The 23964-nt window shown below is 34.5% G+C and overlaps 1 long non-coding RNA gene across 1 annotated transcript; it reads right to left on the bottom strand.

Moving 5' to 3' along the window:
* Nucleotides 1–22582: 22582 nt before the first annotated feature.
* On the bottom strand, nt 22583–23582 carry LOC138831723 (uncharacterized). The gene is made up of 3 exons (XR_011373434.1): nt 23494–23582; nt 22807–22863; nt 22583–22638 (listed from the first exon to the last, which is right to left on the bottom strand). It is a non-coding gene; the product is annotated as an uncharacterized lncRNA (long non-coding RNA).
* Nucleotides 23583–23964: the final 382 nt, after the last annotated feature.

The following is a 23964-nucleotide window of genomic DNA, read 5'->3' as shown; positions in this document are numbered from 1 at the left end:
AACTTTGCTCCCCTTATCAGCCAATCTTCCATGAGTAACATGTGTAACTGCAAAATATCTCTGTGTTATTCTGAATGATTTCTTCTCTTGTTTCTAGTTAATGTAGTCATGTCCTGGTCTTCTTGGCCAGTCTTCACTCATGCCAGTGAAAGGAGAGAAATTTCAATTATTTCTACACAACATAGAACCACAGTGTTATTTGTTCAGTACTTTTTGTAGTGATTGTTTTGCAAGCACAAAGATCATTTAAATCAGAAGCTTTACTTTCAAGATTATCACACTTCATGAGTTAGAAACATACAATAAAAGAATCAAAGTTGTAGTGATACATTTTCAATAATAGAAACTACAAATCACTCAGAAACAGAAGGGTGATTAATTCTTCTTGGTCTAGCATTTAAAACAACTCAGGATGTTTTAATTATTCATTCATTCCTTCCTTCAAACAGTAAATGTTTTGTGAATGCTTGCATTGTGCCAAGAATTATACCAGTCACTGACAATAAAGAAAACTGTCAAAGAATGACAGGAATGACATAAACTTACAAATAGAAACAAGTTGAAAAGCAAATGAACCTTAGGCTGTGGATTTCCTTCAGGAGATTTCTCATCTATTGATGAAGACAAAGACTTTGGTCAAGATTGCTGAATAAATAAAACAAGACTTGATATCTAGAATTTTTTAAATAGCCTTTATCTCTTATCTTCAGGGAAGATCTCCAACATTTGTCTTAAGGTTATTTTCTTGTTAGTTTCAAGCTACATGCAGTAATTTTATGGATTATGAACTAACACCTACTTGACAAATACATTTCCAAGTGTCTTGAGAAGCTTAGACAGATTCAAATAATTTGGCTCTCTTTTAAAGATAGGATTTTGTTACAGAGCTAAAGTTGGACACTTAATTACAATTTTCCAATTTGAGTCTCCTCTGAGTGCTAGAATATAGGAACATGCCCCTTTGAGATATAAATAATCTTAATGGTGGAAATATGTATAAAATGCCATTTATGACCTTGAAGTTTTTCTCTGTAGTTTGTTATCAGTGTTTACAAATCTCTTCATTGAACCCTACATAGGAATGTTCTTGTCTTTTTACTTGATTAGCTTTTGGCCTATGTGTTATCCCAACCTCATTTCATCAATTAAAGAAGCAATTTATTGTACTCATATGTAAGGTTCGTATGTCAGTTGGAACCTAGGATATTGCATATTAGAAGTCATAGCAAGTCTTATTTGCATTACTAGTATTCTATTTTGTAGCTATATTATCCCATGTTCTTAGTGTCATGATCAAAAGACATTAATAATATATATTTGAAAGCCCTTTACTAATTTACACTGTATGGTTTGCTAGATGAGATCTTAAGGTACAGAAAACAGTCAAAGCCCATTGGATGACTTGTATGGATAAGAGGATAGTTTATGTGATGAAAATTTTAATTGAATTTATTTAAGAACTTGCTCTTGAATCATTCCTAAAACATTTGAGGGATGATCATGTGTTTACAAATGAGACTTTAATTTAATGCAAATGTGTAGAAACAAAAATTATAGTTATGACTAGTTTCATCAAAGTCAATATAATACAGACTTAGTTAACAATTGTTACTGATAATCTTCCTGAAATATTACCATTTATAAGTTTATATATTCTAATGTCTTGCTATTTTTGTGAACATCTGTGTGCATGTGTATGTGTGTGTATGTTGTGTGTGAATGAAACCTTCAATCTTTGGGAGAGTTATATTGTATTTTATTTTTTTAACATTTTCATTGACAGAGATTATGAAATTTTTGTTTTCTACTATAAATGATATTTTGTGGCTGGAGCAGAAAGAAGTCAAAACACATATTAACAAAGGATTCAAATTAGACATTATTGATTAATGTAACGAGTACCACAATCTCAATCATCTCAATATTATCACCTTAAATTATTTGCAGAGAGCAAAAATAGCATTTGTTTTATTCCATAACTATTTAAACACATTAAAGCAAAGGTTTTTCTTATCTCACAAGACTATAGAGTTATTTTGATTCCTGCAAAGATTATGGTCTAATTAATACAGATTAAAACTCTATGGGGCTGGGAAGGTGGATCAGTGGTAGAGCGCTTGCCTTGCATGCCTGAGGCCCTGAGTTCGATTCCTCAGCGCCACATAAGCAAAAAGAAAAAAGCCGGAAGTGGCACTGTGGCTCAAGTGGTAGAGCTCTAGCCTTGAGCTGAAGAGCTGAGGGACAGCGCCCAGGCCCAGAGTTCAGGCCCAGGACCAGACCCCCCAAAAAAAAAAAAAAATTAAAACTCTACCACACCTTGAGATATATTTCACTATGTTGAAAAGATTAGAATTTAAATTTATACTGTTTCTTCATATATGCTGGTAAAATTAATGTTTCTGTGATTATTAGTATATCAATTTCATTAATCTCATTAAATTCTGAATCTGAATTATGGAGGCCAAAGTAAAAGCCAGGCATTCAAGAAAAAAATAATACCTTGAAGTGTAAAAATAGTATTAGAATTCTAGCTTAAAAATGTATTAGCCTTAAATCTTTACTTTTATACTATGGCATATAATTCAGAAAAAAGAAATAAGTACTGATTATTTGTAGATTTATGTATATGTGTATATATATATATGAAGGTATATTCTAAAAAAATGATGATTCCATTTTGATGACTAGGAATTTACTGTTACAGGCTGGATTATTCTTTCATGGTAAAATGTCATGGAAATATCAGCTCACCTACATTACAAAATAATTTTCTTATCTCGTACAATGCACCCTGGTGGAGAAAGCCCAACCATCTATACCTTTGCTATCTTATACACATGATGTCATAAATCTGGGCAGAAATAAAAGAAATGAGAATTGTGCCCAACTCATAAACAGACATCCCCCTGACAAAGTACAATCAAAACCATTACTACTTCTATGAAAATGGGAAATATACTCCCCCCATGTGCAAGAAATACCATTATTTTTACTTTCCAGGGACAAGCAAGTGTAACATCTGTCACATACTTGAAAAACAAATTCAATCTGTAATACAATTTTCCAGTTGTAAATAGTTTGTAAATATTCAAACCCACTCTTTTATCTGTATACATATATCAGGGCTTATCCTAATATATATATATATATATATATATATATATATATATACTTATATATATATATCCTAATATATTAGTATATATTGTATGATGAAAAGTAACTTCTTTCTATTTTTAAAATACCTCATTTGCCAAATAATTGCTAAATAATTCTTCTAGGAAATTCTTTCACTCAAAATAATATACTGCTAAAATATATCAAATAATTTTTAATAAAGAATAAAAAATTCCTCCTTTTCCTATTAGATGCAGTGCTAAAATGATTTGAAAACCACTCACTTTCAGAGTTATAACCATGTATTTTAGATGGAATGACACATGATTATAGGAAAATTGGGAATTTCACATTCCTGTTTTATAGAAACAAATGAACTATTTTTTAAACCCCAAACATTTTGCTGATTTGTATTCTGAATTCTGTATTTTGTATTTGTATTTGTATTTGTATTTGTATTCTGTATTTGTATTCTGTATTCTGAAGTGTTTTGGCTTTTCATGGCCAACCTGAAGGAAAACAGAATAAACAGAAGTACATTGTCTACTCTGATCTTAGAAGTTGCAGCTTTTTCTTCAAATCTGAGAGCTTGAGCTCATTCTTTGGTTTTCCCATCCTGTTGATGAAGAATTTAAATTTGCTGTATTTTATCCAACAGTTCAACTCATTACGTAGCTTCAGTGAAAAATGTAATGCTTCAAACTACATAATAGTTTCATCAACAAGTAAGAGTCGGCTTCCTGCCATGAAGCCACAAATATGTTGAAAGTCCTTAGCTTACTGCAGGATGTACAAAGATCTCTGTTCCAGTCACTTTTGGACCATTTTCCTTTCTGTGGTGACAGTGGTTGTCTGGCTGTGTGGGTGTACATTTAAAATACATCTTACAGATTTTTTAATAATGCGTTCTTTGGGAGAAAGGCAAACCAATTTTTCCTATGTGGAGAGCTCTTAAAGTACTTCTCAGTTGATTTATTGGTTTTCTTTTTTCTTTAGCAATTTAAGATTGATTAAATAAAAGCAGAGAGGGCTCTTTTTTTCTGAAGAAAAAGAGAAAAAATACCTGAAACTACGTTGGTATCAAACTTACATTCATCTCATTCATTGTCAGTGCTTTAAAATCTGTGGGGCCAAATGTGATCTCAAGCAGAATTATCTTAGTGGGTCAAAAGAAGCCAAAGTCATTTGTTTTGAGGGCCTTTCTTCTAGTGATTTCAAAGTTGGCTTGTTCATTCATTTTCAATTTCCATTTGATACACTCAGAAATGCTGTATTCATAACTCTAAATCATTACCTTATACACACACACACACACACACACACACACACACACACACACACCAACACCATACTCACTTGTACACATGCACACCCAAAACACTCTTTCAGGTGAGTATTTCTAGATGGCAAATATCTGAAAGACTTTTTGTGACCTATTTATACGGATCATATAATTAGATGATGACTTTGGCATTTTTTTCCTGGAGCATCTCCTTTTCATTTATGTCTTTCATAGTAATATGAGTTTGTGTTAGAGCAAACAAGCCTGGTCTATGTGTATTCTTTTCTCTTTCAGAAGTAAACTGCACCTTTCCCCAAAAACCTATTTCAAAAACAATAATGGCATATTAAAAGCAGTTTTCTGGGTTTCTTGAACTCTTACATTTTATATTATGTCATTTTAAAACTGTAGAGGATTATATTTTTAATCATCTTTTAAAATAGTATCTGGGCTGGAACTCAAGGGTTCATGTTCTTTCATTTTACTAACTAATGACTGGTGATCAACTACTTGAGCCACTACTCCAATCTAGCTTTTGCTAGTTAGAGACTGAGTTGCATAAGGTGGCTTCAAACAGCCTGTCTCCATATCTCAGTCTCCTGAGTAGCTATGATTTCAGGCACGAGCCACACTAGCACCTGGTCTTACATATTTTCTTGTAGATTATAGAAGTTATTTGATGTTGGGAAAGTTGTTCTTTATTGATGATATAAATTATTCACTTTCAAATATAAATTATATTGTACTTTTTTTACCAAATAAAGCTAAATAGTAATTACATTTTGGTCTTTAGCATTAGATTACATCCATTTTTCATCTGAAGGAAAATAACTAGTTTCTTTTTTCTCAATATTTATAGTAGTAGAATAATGCAATTTAGTGACATACGTTTTTCATAATTCTTAATTTGTGACCTCCAGTTCCCTGTGAATACTAAGATAAAAGGGCTTATTTCACAGTTCTCAGAACCCAAACTCCAATACTCCAATATATGCATGTTAACTTCTTCAACACAATATTTTTTTAAATATCACTGAGTGGCAATCTTAAACCTAGATTTTAAATCTTATTTTCATCTGGGGGAAAAGATAACAAAAGGAATGAGCAATACCTTGCCAACACATTTAGAGAAGTTTTATAAACTTACAAAGGTCTATATAATAAAATTCATATTAAGACTAAACACAAAAATCTTGTGCTTCATAGGTAAATGTATGGAATCATACAGTTCAGGATCATGGACTTTGAAATCTCTAGATATATGTTCTTATTATTTCTGTAGGCTTTTCATCCTAAATTAGTTCACATAGAAGCAACATTGTAGCTTGTAGAGGCCAGAAATTGCCCCATCCTCTTACTGATCACTATTCCAAACATCAGCCCTCACTTACAGAGTGATGAGTATATGCAAAGCATCACACACACACACATTATCTAATGTAATCATTCAGTTCTGCAACATATATAATAATTATCATATGTTCAAACATGACAAAAATAGAAGTTTGGAGATATTCTGTTATTCAAGGTCACAAAACCTGTAGGTGAAAGAGGTGGAATGTCTAAATCCATATGAGTTCTGAGTCAGTTTACACATTCCATGTACCAGGCCTGCTCACCATGAATGCTGCTTGTGTCACAGCAGATTTGACCCTCTCTGCTGCCTTCTACCTACAGACTACATGACAGTGCCAAGACACATATTATTTAATATCTTCACTGCTTGCAAAGACATAATAACTTCATACAAAGTGCATTGAGATATATTTTTTAATTTCCCAAGAGTTTAAATTAACACAAATTTAAAAAGATAAATTGTAGCTGTTAAAATATACCACTTGGACTGAAATTGTGCTCAACATTAGCCTATTCCTAAACCCCAAAAATGAATAATATTTTCCATTGTAGAACACATTATATCCCTGGTCCTTATACAGTCTTCTTTAACTCAAATGTATGTTCATGTCTAAACTTTATCTCTTCTGTTTAAGCATTTTCACTTTAAAATTAGGACTTAATGCCAAGTCAGTCAAAGACAAAACATCTCATATTTTCAAGATTGTATCTGGATATTATGAATTAATATTATTAAGGTTTCTGTAAAGCAATATGAAGTTGTAGAGACTTACCAAATCTGATAACCGTATCTGTTTACTAAGCCAGTGTCCCTGAAAATATCCATTTCTAAAGAAGCTATGATCATAATTAAAAATTAAATAATTACCTCACAAACAAGTAGCTATTCAAAAGAGAAGTATGATTCTCTTTTTAAAATATCATAACTTTACAAATATTTTAGTTTGGCTTAAAGAATGTCAATTGGCCAATAATCAAAAGGGCAAAAGAAGTCTGAATAATTATATAATTTGTATAAACTAAGTAAAATTGCAAAAAATATTTCCTTTTGGATGCAAATTTTTCTTCTCTTTAGGAGAGCAATCCAGATCCCAGTTATGGCATTCTGACTTTTCTTTGAAAAGTACTTATTTCCCTCTTGACTAGGATCATATGCTTTCAATTTCTTTTTTGCATTTTTACCACTTACTTTGTACAGCATTCTTTTATGGATGAACGACTGCCTGGCAAAATAGAAACTGAACCACAGTATGTAATTAAGTTCTTTGCACAATGGAAGTTAGTCATTGACACAATTAAACCACTGTCTCTGGGACCCAGCAATGAAGAAGGGAACACCAGAACTAACAAGCAATCATTCATACCCTGCTTTTCTAAATCACAGGTTTGAAGATTTTTCTCCTGCCTTTTCAGTGTTGCCACAAGAATCTCAAATAAATTCTTCTTTTCTGAAAGGAATGCACATTAAAATAGTACCTAACTCCTTTTATTTAAAAAATAATTTCTTTCATGATTTCTCAACTGTGAGTAGGTATTCAAAGCCATTTGGCTATTAAGGATCACTAACCAGAAAAAGTATCTTAAAACACAAAGAGTTTTAAGAGGAAGATAATGAAATTTTCTTTTAATATAAGATAGCTCAGATATTAGTCATAGGATAGTAAGAAGTAATCGTGGAAAAAATTCAGTAACACATAGTTTGGTCAAGACATTGAAGTCAAGAGTAGATGGCAAGAAAGACAGTAGGAGCATCATTGTTTTGAGCAGCTTCCTGGAACTTTCCTGTCTATAGATCTGGTCTTCTTTGAACTCCAGTGGAAAAGCCATGAAGACATATATAGAGCCTATCACATAAACTATTTTCTGTGAGATGACTTTGTGTTCAGTGTATCCATTATTTCGTGTATTCTCCCCAAATTAATTACTGGGTAACCACTGCTTCTCACAGATAATAAAAGGTAAATGTTGGTATCTAGGAAGAAGTTCCTACCTAGAGTACTAAGTACAGAGATAAGTTCTTGAACAATATCAAACAAGGGATGGAGGGAGAAAATAGAAGATACAGGTAACAGAGGCTAAGAGATTCTGGGAGTTTTTAGAAAGAAAAGTCTGTTCACTGATAATTTAAAAAAATAAAGAGAAAAAACAGATCAAAATTTACTATACAGAACACATACATAGCTAGAGGTAAAGAATTCTTACATAGAATATATAACAAGACAGAAACCTATCAAGTGATAGGTTTCTAATGTCCTGAATACCAAATTGAAATTTTACCTTCTAGGTGACAATGGGCCATGCAAGTGTTTCATATAGAGGTAACATTTCTGAACATTTTTTTTTTGGTTGGTCGTGGGGCTTGAACTCTGGGCCTGGGCGCTGTCCCTCAGCTCTTCAGCTCAAGGCGAGCGCTCTACCACTTGAGCTACAGCACCACTCTGAACATTTTTTAAAGACCATTATCATGAGTAAGTGAAGAGAATTATTTGGAGGAGGACAAAAATATAAGACAAAGAAACCAGTTCAATGTTTGGAGCTATTAGGAAAATGATAAAATGATGGATAATTTTTTTTGCCAGTTCTGAGGCCTGGGTGCTGTTCCTGAGCTTCTTTTTGCTAAAGCTAACCCTCTCTGCTTAAACCATGGCACTGCTTGTGGCTTTTGCCAGAATTGGAATTAAGAATTTCACAGACTTTCTTTGCCATACTGGCTTTGAACCATGATCCTCAAATCTTAACCTTCTGAATAGCTAGGATTACAGGTATCAGCCACTAATGTCAAGCTTGTAAATATCATTTTGCATACGTGCATCAGTTTTTATTGGTTTAAGTATCCATTGCTTAGTAGATTCACCTGTACCTTTTTTTTTGCCAGTCATATCGCTTGAACTCAGGGCCTGGGCACTAGTGCTCTACCACTTTGAGTCATAGAGCCGCATTCAGTTATTTGAGTGGTGAATTGGAGATGAGAGTCTCATGGGGACTTTCCTGCCCTTCCATGGCTTTGAATCATAATTCTTGGATCTCAGCATCCTGAGTAGCTAAGATTGCAGGTGTGAGCCACCAGTGCGTGGTTCACTTATACTTTGTAAACTAAAGAAAGAAGAATTACCCTTCACATTACTTTAAATTTACTCACTTTCTGGGTAAGCAATGAAATTAAATTATTTCAAATACGGATAAACCTTAATGAAACAAAGATACTCTCATCAAGGAAATCTATGCATTGACTAGGAATCCAGGATGAAGTATCATATTCTTAATACCTTCTTATAATTAACTTTCAGAATAGAATTTTAGAAAATTTACGTCTAGGACACTCCAGTTATCAAGCATAAGGAATTACTCATTGCTATTCAGTTGTAGGTGTGGTATTTGGCTTGACAACTTAGACAAAATAATTTTCTTCTGTCACTCTGTGTTTCTGTTCAACAGATTTCCTCCAATAAGTCATATTTTCTCTATTTTTTATAGAACTAGCATTGTTTTTACAAATGGAAGAGGACATTAAAGTGGACATTTTCAAACTATTAATAGAAATAAGTGTGGTAAATTGTTAGTATCACCTTGCACAAACACCAATTTAAAATGTATCAAAGACCTAAATGTAAGACTGGAAACCATTGCATGAAGAGGTATGAGAAACACTAAGGCTCTTGGGCACAGGTTGAAACTCTAATTAAAAACCAGAAACAACAAAGGACATAGCTAACACACGAAATAGAAAACCCACAGAATAGGAGTATATTTTTACCAGTGATACATAAGAGCCTAATATCCAGAGTATATTTAGAGCTCAAAAAAGTAACTCCCCAAAAATTAAAACTTTAGTTCCTCAGAAGACTCCACATAGAGCTCCCCTATGACCCAGCAATCCCACTTCTGGGCATTTACCCAAACTATCACAAGCAAGGCTGTACTAAAGCTACCAGTACAACTATGTTTATCGCAGCATTACTCACCATAGCTAAGATAAGGAACCAACCCAGATGTCCCTCAGCAGATGAATGGATCAAGAAAATGTGACACACACACACACACACACACACACACACACACACACACACACACACACACACACAAATGGAATGACACCACCTCATTTGTTAGGAAATGGAAAGACTTGGAAAAAATTATATTAAGTAAAGTAAGCCAGACCCAAAGAAACATAGTTCCTACAGTTTCTAGGATAATCTTACCAGACAAACAGAAAAGGTCAAAAGCTATGTACATAGGGCCATATAAGATGATGCTAAGCGAAATGAACCCCAAGATAGGGACACAAGAGGTTTTCTCTTTGTCGCTATTGTTTTTAATGTTCTATACGATTTTTTGTGTTTCTTTGGTATGTTCTTCCTCCTTGTTGTCACTGTATTTGATTCCAGTGCCCTGTATCTTGTATATAAATTTTCCTAATTTGGGGAGGGGAAGGGAAATAACAAAATGCAAAAACAAGCATACAGGTTGCCCTATTGTAACAATGAGATGAACAAGGGACTATGTTGAAAATGAACTTTGCAATTTTTTGTGGGGGGGGGAGGATTTGGGGAAGTGGGGAAGGAAGGGATAGTACGGGAAAACAAAGGAATAACAATGATCAGTAGGAAATGTACTCATTACCTTACTCATGTTACTGTAAGCCCTCTGTACAGTATCTTTAAAATTAAAAAAAATTAAACCTGCAAAGAAACAACAACCCAATTAATAAATAGGCTAATGACTTAAAGAGAGAATTCTCAAAAGAAATAAAAGTAGCCAAAAGACATATGAAGAAATGTTTAACATCTCTGGTCATAAAAGAAATATAAATCTAAACAACACTGAGATTCTACCTCACCTCAGTTAGAATGGCTAGTATCAAAACAAACAAACAAACAATAAATGCCCATGAGGATTGAGCTAAATAGGACCTCTAATATACTGTTAGTAGTAATGTAAGCTTGTTCAATCACTCTACAATTTATTATGGAGGTTCTGAAAACAACAACAAAAACAAAAACTAAACATACAGCTTCCCAATGACCCAGTAATCCCACTCCTGGTCATTTATCCAATGGAACACAAACAAGGCTACAGTAAAGCCATCAAGCACAACCATGATGATTCTAGCACTATTCACTGTTGCCAAGATATGGATCCTCCCAGAAACCCTTCAATGGATGAACAGATTAAAAAAAATAGAATAGAGAATAGAATTGTACTTATCTATCAGAAGTGGAAAGTTTTGGAAAAGTTATATTAAGTGAAGTAAGCTAAACCCAGAGATAGAAAGCTTGCAAGTGTTTCTTCATTTGTGGTAGATAAAATGCACCTATAGATTTAGAAACGAACATGTTAGGTGGTATGTAATTGGTTAAAAATAAATTAACTGAAATATAACAGACACTATGGAGAGCAGAAATAGTATATGCTTTTGGAAAGCTTAGATGAAAGCCCAACAAAATCCACACCAGGAAATGGGAACATCCAAGTGGGGTAAAAGACAGGGGTAGAAAAGGGCAAGGGGACAAATGTAGTCAAGACTTCATTGTATGTATCACAAGAAGAAAAGTAAGGGAAGGGGTGGGTTGAAGGGGGATGATACAGATGAAGGTGTTGACAAGTTGTATAGTTCATTTTCTTGTCAAACACTGATTACTTCCCCAAGTCGTAATGTTCATTTCCAACATATTATCTTGTGACTATCTTCTTGCTTTGGTTTACCCTTTACCCTTTGTCTCATCATTTTGTTATTACCCTTTCCTTCCACAAATCAGATAAATGTATATACAAGACACAGGGTACCAAAATACTGACAACAAGGGATAAACTTAAGTTTAATATAATTTCCAAAGCAAGGAGATGGTAGTGAATGGAACTTTATTCACAAAAACCTAGGGTGAATTACATAAAAATGTAACATTGGAGAGGATACTTCCATGTTTACAAAAAGCAACAGGGATTTTAAGATTGTGCACTTCACAGGATGACCTATTGCAACAAATGTCTCTCAAAGGATACTATGTTGGAAATGAACTTTACAACTTGGGGGTGGGGAGGAGTGGGGAGGTAGGACAGGGAAGGGATTATAGAACAAGGAAGGAGGGAGTAACAATGCTCCATAAGAAATATACTCATGACATTTTGTACTTCTCATTGTTGGTGGGGGGGGAAGGGGGGTATAATTGGGTAGGGGGAGGGGGGAGGCTGGGAAGGGAGGTGAAGGGTAAACAAAGGAGGAGGCTGCAATGCTTGGTAAGAAATGTATGCATTATCCTGCCCATGTAATTGTAGCCCCTCTGTACAGTATGTTCTCAAATAAAATAAAATAATATTAAAAAAAGAAAAAAAAAGAAATATACTCATTACCTTACTTATGTAACTGTAACTCCTCTGTACAGCATCATTACAATAAAGTAAACTTTCTTAAAAAATTGTGCTTTGACAGGCACAGCAGTTGTTGTTTTTTGTTTTTCATGGTTTTTTTTTTTTGGTCAAGAGTATATGTTTCATTACTTACTTTTGACCATTGATTTAGAAACTATAAAACTCTATATAGTCAATTTCACTTGTGTACATGCATACTGCTATCCCATGTTTGCTGTTTGTGGAGTATAGTCTCTCCTGGACCTAAGGAAGTTCCCAGTAGCCCAGCGATTTGCATGTTTCAATAAAACTACAATAAAGTCTTTGAGAGTCTGTTGACAGCTAGGATCACAGCCAAGATAAATTAAGCTTTTTCATGATCCTTAGAGCTAGGGATTGATGTACATTTCAAAACTATAAATGTGCTTTAGAAAGGTCATATTTCACTATAAAAATAGAATATTTTGATATTTTATGTTATTTTAAAAACTGCAAGTGTGTTCACCATGGTTTCCTTCCTTTAGCAAAAGCAATTCTTCCTACTCTTTTCAAAAAATAGTTATGATAGTCATAATGTAAGTTAAATAAGATTGTCTCAAGTACAACCAAATCAGTTTAATCAAGGGGAGAGTAATGAAATATAGATATCAAATCTAACTTTACGAAAATTAGAAAGTACAGATATATATTGAAATATTTCAGGTGCTAAAAGACCCAAATACCTCAGAATTTTGGACAAGCTTCAGTTGAATCTAGGTATTTGTGTATGTGTGTGTGTGTGTGTGTGTGTGTGTGTGTGTGTGTGTGTGTGTATGTGTGTGTCTGTGTGTGTACATTTCCATGGAATTTCAGAGTTTTAAAGTAAAAAAATAATAAACAGCTTGGCACCAGTGGCTCACACTTGTAATCCTGGCTACTCAGGAGGCTAAGATCTGAGTGTCGCCTGGGTAGGAAAAACCATGAGAATCTTCTCCAATAAACCACCAGAAAACTGGAAGTGGTGCTGTGGCTCAAGTGGCAGAGTGTTAGCCATGAGCTGAAGAGCTGAGGGACAGCACCCAGGCCCAGAGTTCAAGCCCCATGACCGACCAAAATAATAATAATAATAATAATAATAATAATAATAATAATAATAATAATAATAATAATAATAATCTCTTCAGTATTATTCTTTTTTTAAATTTTATTTTATTTTATTTGAGAACATACTGTACAGAGGGGTTACAATTACATGGGCAGGATAATGCATACATTTCTTACCAAGCATTGCAGCCTCCTCCTTTGTTTACCCTTCACCTCCCTTCCCAGCTTCCCCCTTCCCCCCCACCCAATCATACCCCCCTCCCCCCCACACACAGACATTGTAAAGCTGGTTTTGAGATGACATTTTGTACATCTCATTGTTGCAACAGGTCCACCTGAATCCTTAAACGACTTGTTTGTCCCCATCTCCTCCACATGTTATACTGACATCAAATATAGTGAAAGCGGGGATTAAACTGTGGGGGAGGGACATACAAAGCAACAAAGAAATAATCTTATAAATGCGTTAGAAGACATGCATGAAAGAAACGAAGACATTAAAATACATATTTAAGGGTTCATTTTCCTAACATCACATTATCTGACCTTTTCCGCTTGACTCATACCTATACTAGATATTGCAAATAAGGGAAACCATGGGACCTATGTATCTTTGGGCCTGGCTTACTTCACTTAATATAATTTTTTCCAAACCTTTCCATTTCCTAACAAATGGGGCAATGTGATTCTTTCTGATGGAGGCATAGAATTCCATTGTGTATATGTACCACATTTTCTTGATCCATTCATCTACTGAGGGGCATCTGGGTTGGTTCCATATCTTAGCTATGGTAAATAATGCTGCAATAAACATTGTTGTGCTGGTAGCTTTAGTGTGGTCTTGTTTGTAAACATTTGGGTAAATGCCCAAAAGTGGGATTGCTGGGTCATAGGGGAGTTCTAGGTGAAGTCTTTTGAGGAACCTCCATACTGCTTTCCAAAGTGGTTGAACAAGTTTACATTCCCACCAACAATGAAGTAAGGTTCCTTTCTGTCCACATACCCTCCTGCATCTGTTGTTGTTAGAGTTCTTGATTTTTGCCGTTCTAACTGGGGTGAGGTGATATCTCAATGTTGTTTTGATTTGCATTTCTTTAAAAAACAAAAAGTAATGATACAAAACTAGATAGAAACTTTTCATTGTCTTTCATTTGAAATCTACAAGCCTTTCAGTTTGAATTACAGTTTTGTACCAACTTGATAAATTTTTGTCTTTTTAATATATTACACAAGCAATTTACTAAGCAGTTGTACGTTGCTAGATAAATTAGCAAGTAGTATCACCCAATTTCAGTAATGTATATAGAAATTACACATATTTGGTTAACATCAAAAGAAGTTTCTAAAAATCAATGTGAGGTCTTCTTTTACTGTATTTGATGCTGTTATAATTTGTGGAGGGGAAGGGAAAAACAAATTGTTTAAATAGGGATACAAGTGGACCCATTGCAACAATGAGATGTACAAGTCATTATGTTGAAAATGAACTTTACAACTTTGGTGGTGGTGGGGGGAGGAGGGTTGGGAAGGGATGGGAAGGGGAAACAAAGGAGAAGGCAAACATTTGGGTGAAATCTACTCCAGGGCAGTTAAAAAGTATTTTGCAAATTTTATTTTGGAGAAAAATTCACACTAAATTCATCTGTTAGAAGACCATCCAATTATCATTTTATAGAATAATATGGTATGTATGATGATTATGCTTTTGCAAACCATGGAAAATAAACATTCTTTTACTACAAATTAAAAATTGGGCAATATTAGCTACTCTTAAGAGTAGCTAATATTTTAGGATTTCAATGTTCATATTAAATTTGTAGAAATGTATTAACATATAGCTCTGAGCCTTAAAAGTCCTCAAAATATATTAATACAAGCCTCTGAATTGTGAAAGTAATGTTATTTATTGGTTGTTCACTTTTCTTATCTTTCCTTCTTTTGCTGCCTTCCTTTTTTTCTTTTCTCCCTTCTCCTTTCCTCTCCCTTCTCTCTTCCCCTCTTTCTTCCTCTCTTTCTTTCTCTATTTTTTGTATTTGGTGTTTTAAAGTCATACGATAGTCTAATAATCACTAGACAGGAAAAGATAATGTAACAGTTTTCCAAGATACCATGGGAAGTATGCAAGTGCATATAAACAGTCTTAAAATTACTTATACAAAACTGAGAATCATGGCATGATTTTGTCCTATAAAATTTTCAAAAAGAATAGGGAATACACATACACATTCATAGACATACATACATACACATACATCTAAGACAGTATTTCATTGTCAGTTTTAAGATAATAATAGGAAACATAATTTTATGAGTCATAGTCTGCTTGACTTTAATCCTTTTAGACATTGCAACCATTTGATTAAGTGCTATATGAGCTTTCTCTCCCAACACTTTCCAAGTGTCATCTGTCATAGCCTTGCTGTCACAGCCATAAAATATGACTGTCTAATGATATTAGAGTCAAGAAATATGATGTTGGGTTTGGCATTTCAGATCACAATGATTCTTTACTGCAAACCCTGAAGAATGTTCTCTGTGTACATAATGAAAAAGAAAACATCAACTGAGTACATGAGCAAGGCCGACTGAGGGAACATCGACCAAGAATTATTTTGTTAGTCTACAATGGTTAGTGCAGAATATGAAGAAATTAAAGACATGTTATCTCATTCTTATTTTTTCCTAACAAAATGTGTATGAATTTATTGAGCTTTAGAAAAGTTAAGAATTTTGACGAATTCACATAATCAGAATATATACAAATACCTTGTATTTCTTAGATGAATACTGCACTTGATTTCCTAGATTACAACTTGTTATTACTAGACAACTAAGCAAGCATCAATATATTGCTTACAGTAAATATATCAACCAAATTAAGAACATAATTTTATAGGCCTTGGGATAAAACAATGTATTTTCCATGTCCTATTCAGGAGTAAAGATTTAGCTGAGTGACTAGACAAGTTACTGAGCTGGGTTTTTTTTTTCTCACCTTCTTCTTCTTCTTCTTTTTTGGTCGTGGGGCTTGAACTCTAGGCCTGGGCACTGTCCCTCAGCTGTTTAGCTCAAGGCCAGCACTCTACAATTGAGCTAAAGCACCACTTCCAGTTTTCTAGTGGTTTATTGGAGATAGGAGTATCATGGTCTTTCCTACCTGGGCTTGCTTTGAACTGCGATCCTCAGATCTCAGCCTCCTGAGTAGCTAGGATTACAGGCATGAGCCACCGGCACCCAGCTTTTTCTCACCTTCTTTCATTGTAAAAAGTAGGTTAGTACCTGAGGGTTAGAGGTTTTTATGAACTAAGTTAAAAATACAAGTAAAATTTAGAATACAAGAAATATTTAGCAGAAGACTTACAATGCAGTAAGTGCTCAATACAGTAAGTGCTCAATTAAAGGAAATTGTTTGGTCATTGAGAATGTTCTCAGAATCATAATAAATCTATCCAGTGTACCAGACTTAGATCTCAGATTCTGTAATTATGGAATTTCTGAAATTTGGTTACATTTGTGATTCCAAAGTTTGGATCACCATCCTTGAAAACATTGTTGTACAGAATGCAACATGGTACAACAGAGCTAACTGAGAAGATTTCAATTACTTTCAAGAACTATTGCTTTGACTAAGGTGCCTTTATTAATTTTGATCATGTCCGAATAGACCAGGGAGGAAAAAAAAACATGGAAAATATAAAGAATCCACGAGGCAAGAAAGATGCCAGTGAACAGGGAGAAATGTAACATATTGAGTAGGAGACATTTACTTAGGCCATTTGATGAGAAGAATATAGTGTACTTACTGAACAAGTAACCATTGAGAAAGGTGGACAAAATTTAGGCACACAGGATCTACTATCCAAAAACACATGTGCAAGTAGAGGCATTGGAAAATGTATAAATACCATGATTTTTCCAGACTTGAAAAAAAAGGTACAAAGGGCAAGAAACACTTGTGGAATTGTGGTGTGACGATCTCCTAGAACCCTCTTCCAAAATGAAATAACCATGACTTCCAGTAAAATAACCATAACTCATGAAAATTATATAAAAATAATAACTCTTTAGGTCTCTGGAAATTCTCCTAAAGGCACAACTCTAATGGAGGACCATTTATTCAAGCAAGTTTATTCAATCTCAGTCTGTACCATTTTGTCCATAACTTACTCCCTCTCCTTGCAAAGGTCAGTGTGATAAAAGCCCTAATGTGGAAAGGTACACCCAATATAGAACTCACTCTCTCCCAGCTCCTAGTCTAAAAAGACTACCCTCAGAGCAGCTGTGTGCTGCAGAATCTTTAGTCTAGGTAATCATTCCCAAGGGGTCTTAGATTCCCACACCCAGATAAAACTATTGAAATTAACCCAGGTGTGGGGAGGGTAAAAATACAGTTGTCTCCCACACCAGCAAAGCTATCTTATACTGCAATCAGCCTGTCAGTATTCAGTTCTAAGGTAGTTTTAAGTCGAAGGAAAATATTCCACTATCTCAGCCTCTGTCTTAAAAGAGTAGTTGAATTTTCCTTCCTTTTCCTTTCCTCTCCTTCCCTGCCCTCCCCCTCTTTTATCTTCCCTTTCCTTTCTCCCACCTCTCCCCTCTACTTCCTCCTTTCTTCTTCCTTCCTTTTTCTTCTCCTTAATAGCAGTGTTATTTTTTTAATTAGGTCTTTGCTCTTGCCAAACAATTGTTTTACCCCTTGGGCCACACCTCTACTCCTTTTGCCTTAGTAGTTTTTCTGATATGGTTTCAAGCGTTTTGCCTGGCAGGCCTCAGACTGTGATCTTTCTACCTGTACCTTTTGCACAGCTATGATTCAAGTAGAACAACACCTGTCCTTTTCTCTACAATAGGGTCTTGCTAAAATTTTTGCCCAACTGTTCTCCATCTGTCATCATTCTATTTTTTCAGTCCAAGTTGCTGGGATAAGAGATGGAAGGTACTGAGAATGTAGTCAAACTTTCTTAACAGGGAGAGATGAATACCACAAAATAGAAAACACAGTAACTATGTTTAAAAGGACTGACTTTAAAAATCACCATAGAAACATTGTATCCATAGATAATTTTTAAATAAAGAGATCATGGTAAGTACAGAACAATTAAAAGTAGCTAATTCCATGGTACCAAAAAATATATCACATCAAAAAGTAGCAGAAAGTTGAGGAAAACTATTGAATAAAGACAATCTTCCCAGGATCAAAGAAAATCTTACAGGGTATCATAAATCAAACAAAATTTTTGTTTATCTCTATAAATGAAGGTGAAAACAAAACATTTCCAGATATTTTAATGTGCTTTACATGCAAGTTTTGAATATCAAAATGAACTCCATTTATATATACTACTAGACTTAGACAGACTTACAAAAGAACAAGTGTAGACAAACATATTAATGACAAAATTCCTTGGGAACAAACCACTGTTCAATAAATACTAAATGGGTACCTTAGGTTGAAAGCAAGTGACATCAAGCACTAATTTGGATTCACATGTGGTTCAAAAAATGAAGAGTACTATTAAAAATAAATATGAAAGATATTATACTTGCATATTTTTCTCCATCCTTTCCAACTTGATTTTTGACACCTTAAGTCAATAATAGAAAAATACCTTATATTTCAAGAAAAGATATAGATATACAGATGCCAAAAAACTCAACTGAAATTATCAAAAATATAACATTTTATGAAAATTATATTATGCCATATCAAGTAAGACTTATCCCCAAGAAATCAAGGTTAATTTGGCATACTCAAATTTCACTTGAGTACTCTAGCTTCTCTGTGTGGGTGAAATGATACAGTGTTTGTCTAGGGCTTTGGTGTTACTGGGTTTTGAACTCAGGGCCATGTGTTTGCTAGCTAGGTCCTCTATTGCTGAGCCAGAGTTCCAGTTCTAGGCTTTTACTAGTTATGCTTGTGCTTTAGCTACCTCTGGACCATATTTTACCTTTTTATACTTTCCATCTTTGTTGTAATGGCATTCACACAAAACATTACACCCAGCTTCCTTCTATTGAAATGGAGTCTTATAGATTTTCTGCCTGGCTGACCTGGAACTACAATCCTCCCAGTCTCAAGTTTCCTACTAGTTTGAAGAGACAAGAATGTGCCAGCAGGGCACAGTATTTTATTGTTGCTGCTGCTGCTGCTGTTGTTTTTAACTGACTGCCATGGTTTATTTAATATAACATCCTCAGTGTCCATTTATATCTCAGTCAAGGATCTCTTTCTTTTTAAAGGTTGGATTAGACTCACTCCATTGTGTATATTTATGTTTATCTATCTGTCAGTGTGTATTTGAATTGCTTCCATTTCTTGACTAGGGTGAATAATGCTGAAGTGAATAATAATGGCACATGGGTGCAGGTGAGGGGGCTCCAGTGTTACAGAGACAGTGGTTAGTGAAAATCTTAGCAGGATAATGAGGCCTTGAGTTTAAGCCTTTACACAAGTATGTATGTACATGCCTGTGCACATGTGCATGCATACACTCACACAGAATGGGTGATTTAATTCAGAATCTGTGATACATACAATCAGAGGTATAGAGGATCACCTTCAATTCCTAGAGAAGATATAGCTACATCAATGCCAATAATGTTAACCAAATTACTATTTTCTCAGGAAGAGTGAAAATAAATTACTTGCTAGGATATTTATTTATACTGGAAATAAAATATGACTACAGTATTTTTTCTTTTCTATAGAAAAATGTATACAATACCCATGTTTAACTGGATTTAACATACTGACCAAATCTTTGAAAAGTCACAAGTTACAATAGGTTTGTTGAAATTTCTCAGAATAATTTTACTGCTTTAATGAGAGTTTTTTATTCAAAACACTATTGTCAAAACTTATTATCATTATATATTCCCACCAGATCTTTCATTTTTAAGCTTTTTCACCACATGAGAATATGCATGACATATTTTCATGGCTTAAACATCTGAAATACTTTTAAAAAACTGTCACCAGATTTACTCATTTCATTAGCATACCTCAAAAATTTCTACTAATAAAAATAGAGACAGAAATATGAGAGAATTGTTAATTAGCAATATCCTTTTACAAGAATTAAATTTCAACATTATGAAATCATGTAACTGAAATGCTCTATGTAACCCATTGAATTTGCCCTAGAGAAACAAAAGTTAATATTAGAGGAAATATTATCCACCTACCAAAGGGGAAATTCAACTGAAAAGTTTCCTTAAGTTGAATGATAACTCCTACTGTTCGATCAAATAAATATTCTGGTACATCCACACACATGAAACAAACCAGATTCCTGTTGACCACCTCCTGTCTCCAGTTTATTAGAATCTACTTCCAGTCAGAGTGAGGATGAAGTTCGCAGATAAAAGATGATGAATTGTTGGAGTTTGGAAATGCGGGTATTAGTTTTTGCAGGTTCTCACCATGAGCCAGTGGCATGGGCAGATTTATATTAATTCCAGAATTGGCTGGAAGACTTCATTTTAGCATGGGAAGGCGAGTGAGATGTGAGCCACAACCACAAAATGCTTTCTTTCATGTGGACCTGGTGTAAAGTGAGAACTTTAAATGGTATTGACAGCAGTGTGAATTTTCTGGCTTTTTTTTTTTTTTGAGAGCTCCACCTGCCTAAAAGTAGAAGCATCCCCTGCTGCTGCCCATGCTGTCTTCATTTGAGGGGTAAACAGAAGCCTTCTCTCCAAAAGTCTGTCAATCTAGCACTTTGCTGAGGCACTGAATTCATTTATAGAAAAAAAGTGCTAAATGATACATTGTCAAACCAAAAAAAGATTTTTTTTTCAAAAGGAAACATGGCATTCTGAATAATAATTCTGTATCATCTTAACAATATGTGACTTGGTGTGATGCACTGTCATGTGAGCAAGAAGCTCAATATCAGAGCTTCCAAATTGCTCTTGGTGGTCAAAGTACAATTAGCAAGAAATACTACACAATTCGCTTAACATAAGTAGCATAGGAGTTCAGTAAATATTGTAAAAAAATGTATTGATGACATTTACCATGGCCTTCTTTTATTTTCTATACTTTTAAAATGGTATTACAAATAACCTTATTTTAAATTGCTTATTTTTTATTAGTTTTGATGGATCCAAACTGACACAATTGACAGAAGAAATTTAGTGAAATGTCAATGATTTTTTTTAGTTTTAATTTTTCTCTTTCCAATCTTATCCAAATAAGTTATCACCAAAAGGTATTCTTATGATTTTTAAGGTAAAGAAAAAATCTGTACTCTCTCTTTCTCTGTTTGCAGATTGTCAGTCGTTTGTGTGTGTTCCAACAATGGATATGCACCTGCTGAATAATAATGTGTCACTAGCTTTCATTTCAAATACTCAAGTTTAAGATGGATCTTAGAGCTTCTGTTGAGTATTGCTCTTTAATTCCCATTCATAGTTTGTTGCCCAGGATGTGATCAAATATGAAATATCCTGGATCCATTTTGCTCCCATTGACTGCCACCGTGGTCCTGTGCTCAGGAGCAGGGCACAATGAGAGACATTTTGGTCTGTATTGTGCATAATTATTAAGGTGTGACAAAAGGATGGAGGAATGGCAGAGGCAATCTGTTCCCCAATCTGGGCTGTCTGAGGACCCTTTCAGAGCTGCAGAGTGTTAATTTCCTGAATACCTTATGATAAGCAAAACAAGGCTTCACTGACAAGAAGGTTGCCATAAAACATGCCGCGTATGCCTGGTTTATTCTTCAATGTAATATAAACCTCAGTGAAATAAGAAGGCTGATATTCACAGGTAGAGAAACACTGGCACTTTTACAAATAGTTGATGTCCTCCTGCCAAGAGAGTAGGAAAAATACAAATTGTTTATGATTTGAAATGAAAAGTATTTTCTCAACTCAGGAATTTTATGTAAGGAGTGATGAGAAGAGTTCATTTCTATGACTATTTCTATGAATAGCATTGCTCAGCATTAGTAACTGTTAGGGAAACAGTCTATCCATTTATAAACAGTATTTATTGTGCATTTTGTTCTCGATTCCCAATTTATTATCACATAATAATAAATTCACCAACTCTGAAAACTAAAAAATGAGTCTGTTCAAAAAGGATGAAACACAACACTGTAATTTTTCTTTACCAGTCTTTGAAGGATCCTATTTAAAGCAAATGCTGAATTCAGGAAAAGGAAATGAACTTATAATTTACTCTTTGAACTTACTTGAGTAAGAGAAAAAAATCCTATAATGAATGATACAAAATACCTATTTTACCTTTTAGACAAAACTATCAGGTTATGTTATTCAGTTGTGGCTTGCAAAGTAACCCATCAACTCAGAAGTAAAAGCCACATCTCTGGGCCCCCTGGGAAGCATCAGACCTAAGTTACCTTGGAGATTCCTGTCTGTCTCACTCTACACCTCAGGAGTTGCAGAAATCATCCTGAGAGCTAAAAGCCATGGTCTTCAGTCTGAGCCTTTTGAAAGGAAAGAAAAAAAAATCAAGTGTGAAGACAGTCTGGCATTCACTCCTTCTTGATCCTTTCAAGACCCTGTTACTGTGTTCAGTAGTTCATCTCTGTATGAGTCATTTCTCTACATGTCTTATTATGACTTAAAAATAAATTCAAACTTCTTTTTCTTACCAACATGGGCATAAATCCAAGTTGATCCAATGATCCCATCTCAAACAAGAACCAATTCTGTGGAAAGAAACAGGAGTCTAGTCTGATTATGGCATTCCTTAGGCAAAAATTAAGAGTTTTAATGTGAGATGTATTGAAAAATAGAAAAAATAGAAATAGTTTATTTATACTCTGATGATTCATGTTTGTAAAATTTTTAAACAAGAAGTGTTCTGAGAGGCAAAATTAAGTTTAGGTTGACACCAATGATGTGTGTGTGTGTGTGTGTGTGTGTGTGTGTGTGTGTGTGTGTGTGTGTGTGTGTGTGTGTGTGTGTGTGTGTGTGATGTTTTGATGACTCTGACAATTAGTAAAAACTGTAACTAACTTCAAGTCACATTACAGGGTAAGTATAGTTTGAAAGTTATTTTATTCAGGTATCCTTCACTCTTTTCCTATCCACAATTCAAGGTTCAGGGTATGGTGGTTCATGCATGAACATGATTCAAAATGCAACCAGACCAAAGTTCAGAAGATACCTTTTGGAGAGTTTGGACATGTTTTACACCACTCTTAATTAATAGAGCATTCTGTGCTGTAGTTTGTTGCTGGGATAGAAAGCCTCTCAGACATGCTAAACAGAAAGCTAATTTTTCTTTTTCTTTCTTTTTTGTTTCTTGGTCCAAGAACAGGATTCATACTTGGTACCTGATGCTTTTGCTCTTGGTGGTGATTTACCAACTGAATCACACGTCCAATTCCAGATCACTTGGTTCTTCATGGTGAGCCATGTAGTTCTAGGGAGAAAAAAAAGAGCAGAAAAGAACAGAAGGGTCAGAAAAATAAGACAGGAGAGAAGGTTTGTCAGAGTCCTGATACTGTAACTAGTTATCACAAACTTGGTGGCATAAAGCAACAGATATTGATTCCCATCAGATTATTGAAATCAATATTCTAAAATCAGTGTCTTCTTGTTTTGAGGTGCGCAGGGCTGCTCCTCCTGTCAACTCTAAAGAAGAATCTGTTCCTTTCTTCTTACAGTTTTATGACTTCCTTGTAGTCACATCATTTCAATATTTAAGTTTCGTATTTTTAAATCTCTTTCCTGTCTATCTGCACATCGTCTTCTCTGTGCTGACAGAATGTTTCCATACCCTACCCCATTATTTTTGTTTGTCA

The sequence above is a fragment of the Dipodomys merriami genome, unplaced genomic scaffold (genome assembly GCF_024711535.1).
Source record: "Dipodomys merriami isolate MVZ:Mamm:240054 unplaced genomic scaffold, mDipMer1.0.p SCAF_2, whole genome shotgun sequence".
Taxonomy (NCBI): domain Eukaryota; kingdom Metazoa; phylum Chordata; class Mammalia; order Rodentia; family Heteromyidae; genus Dipodomys; species Dipodomys merriami.
This window is presented reverse-complemented; position numbering and strand designations above follow the sequence as displayed.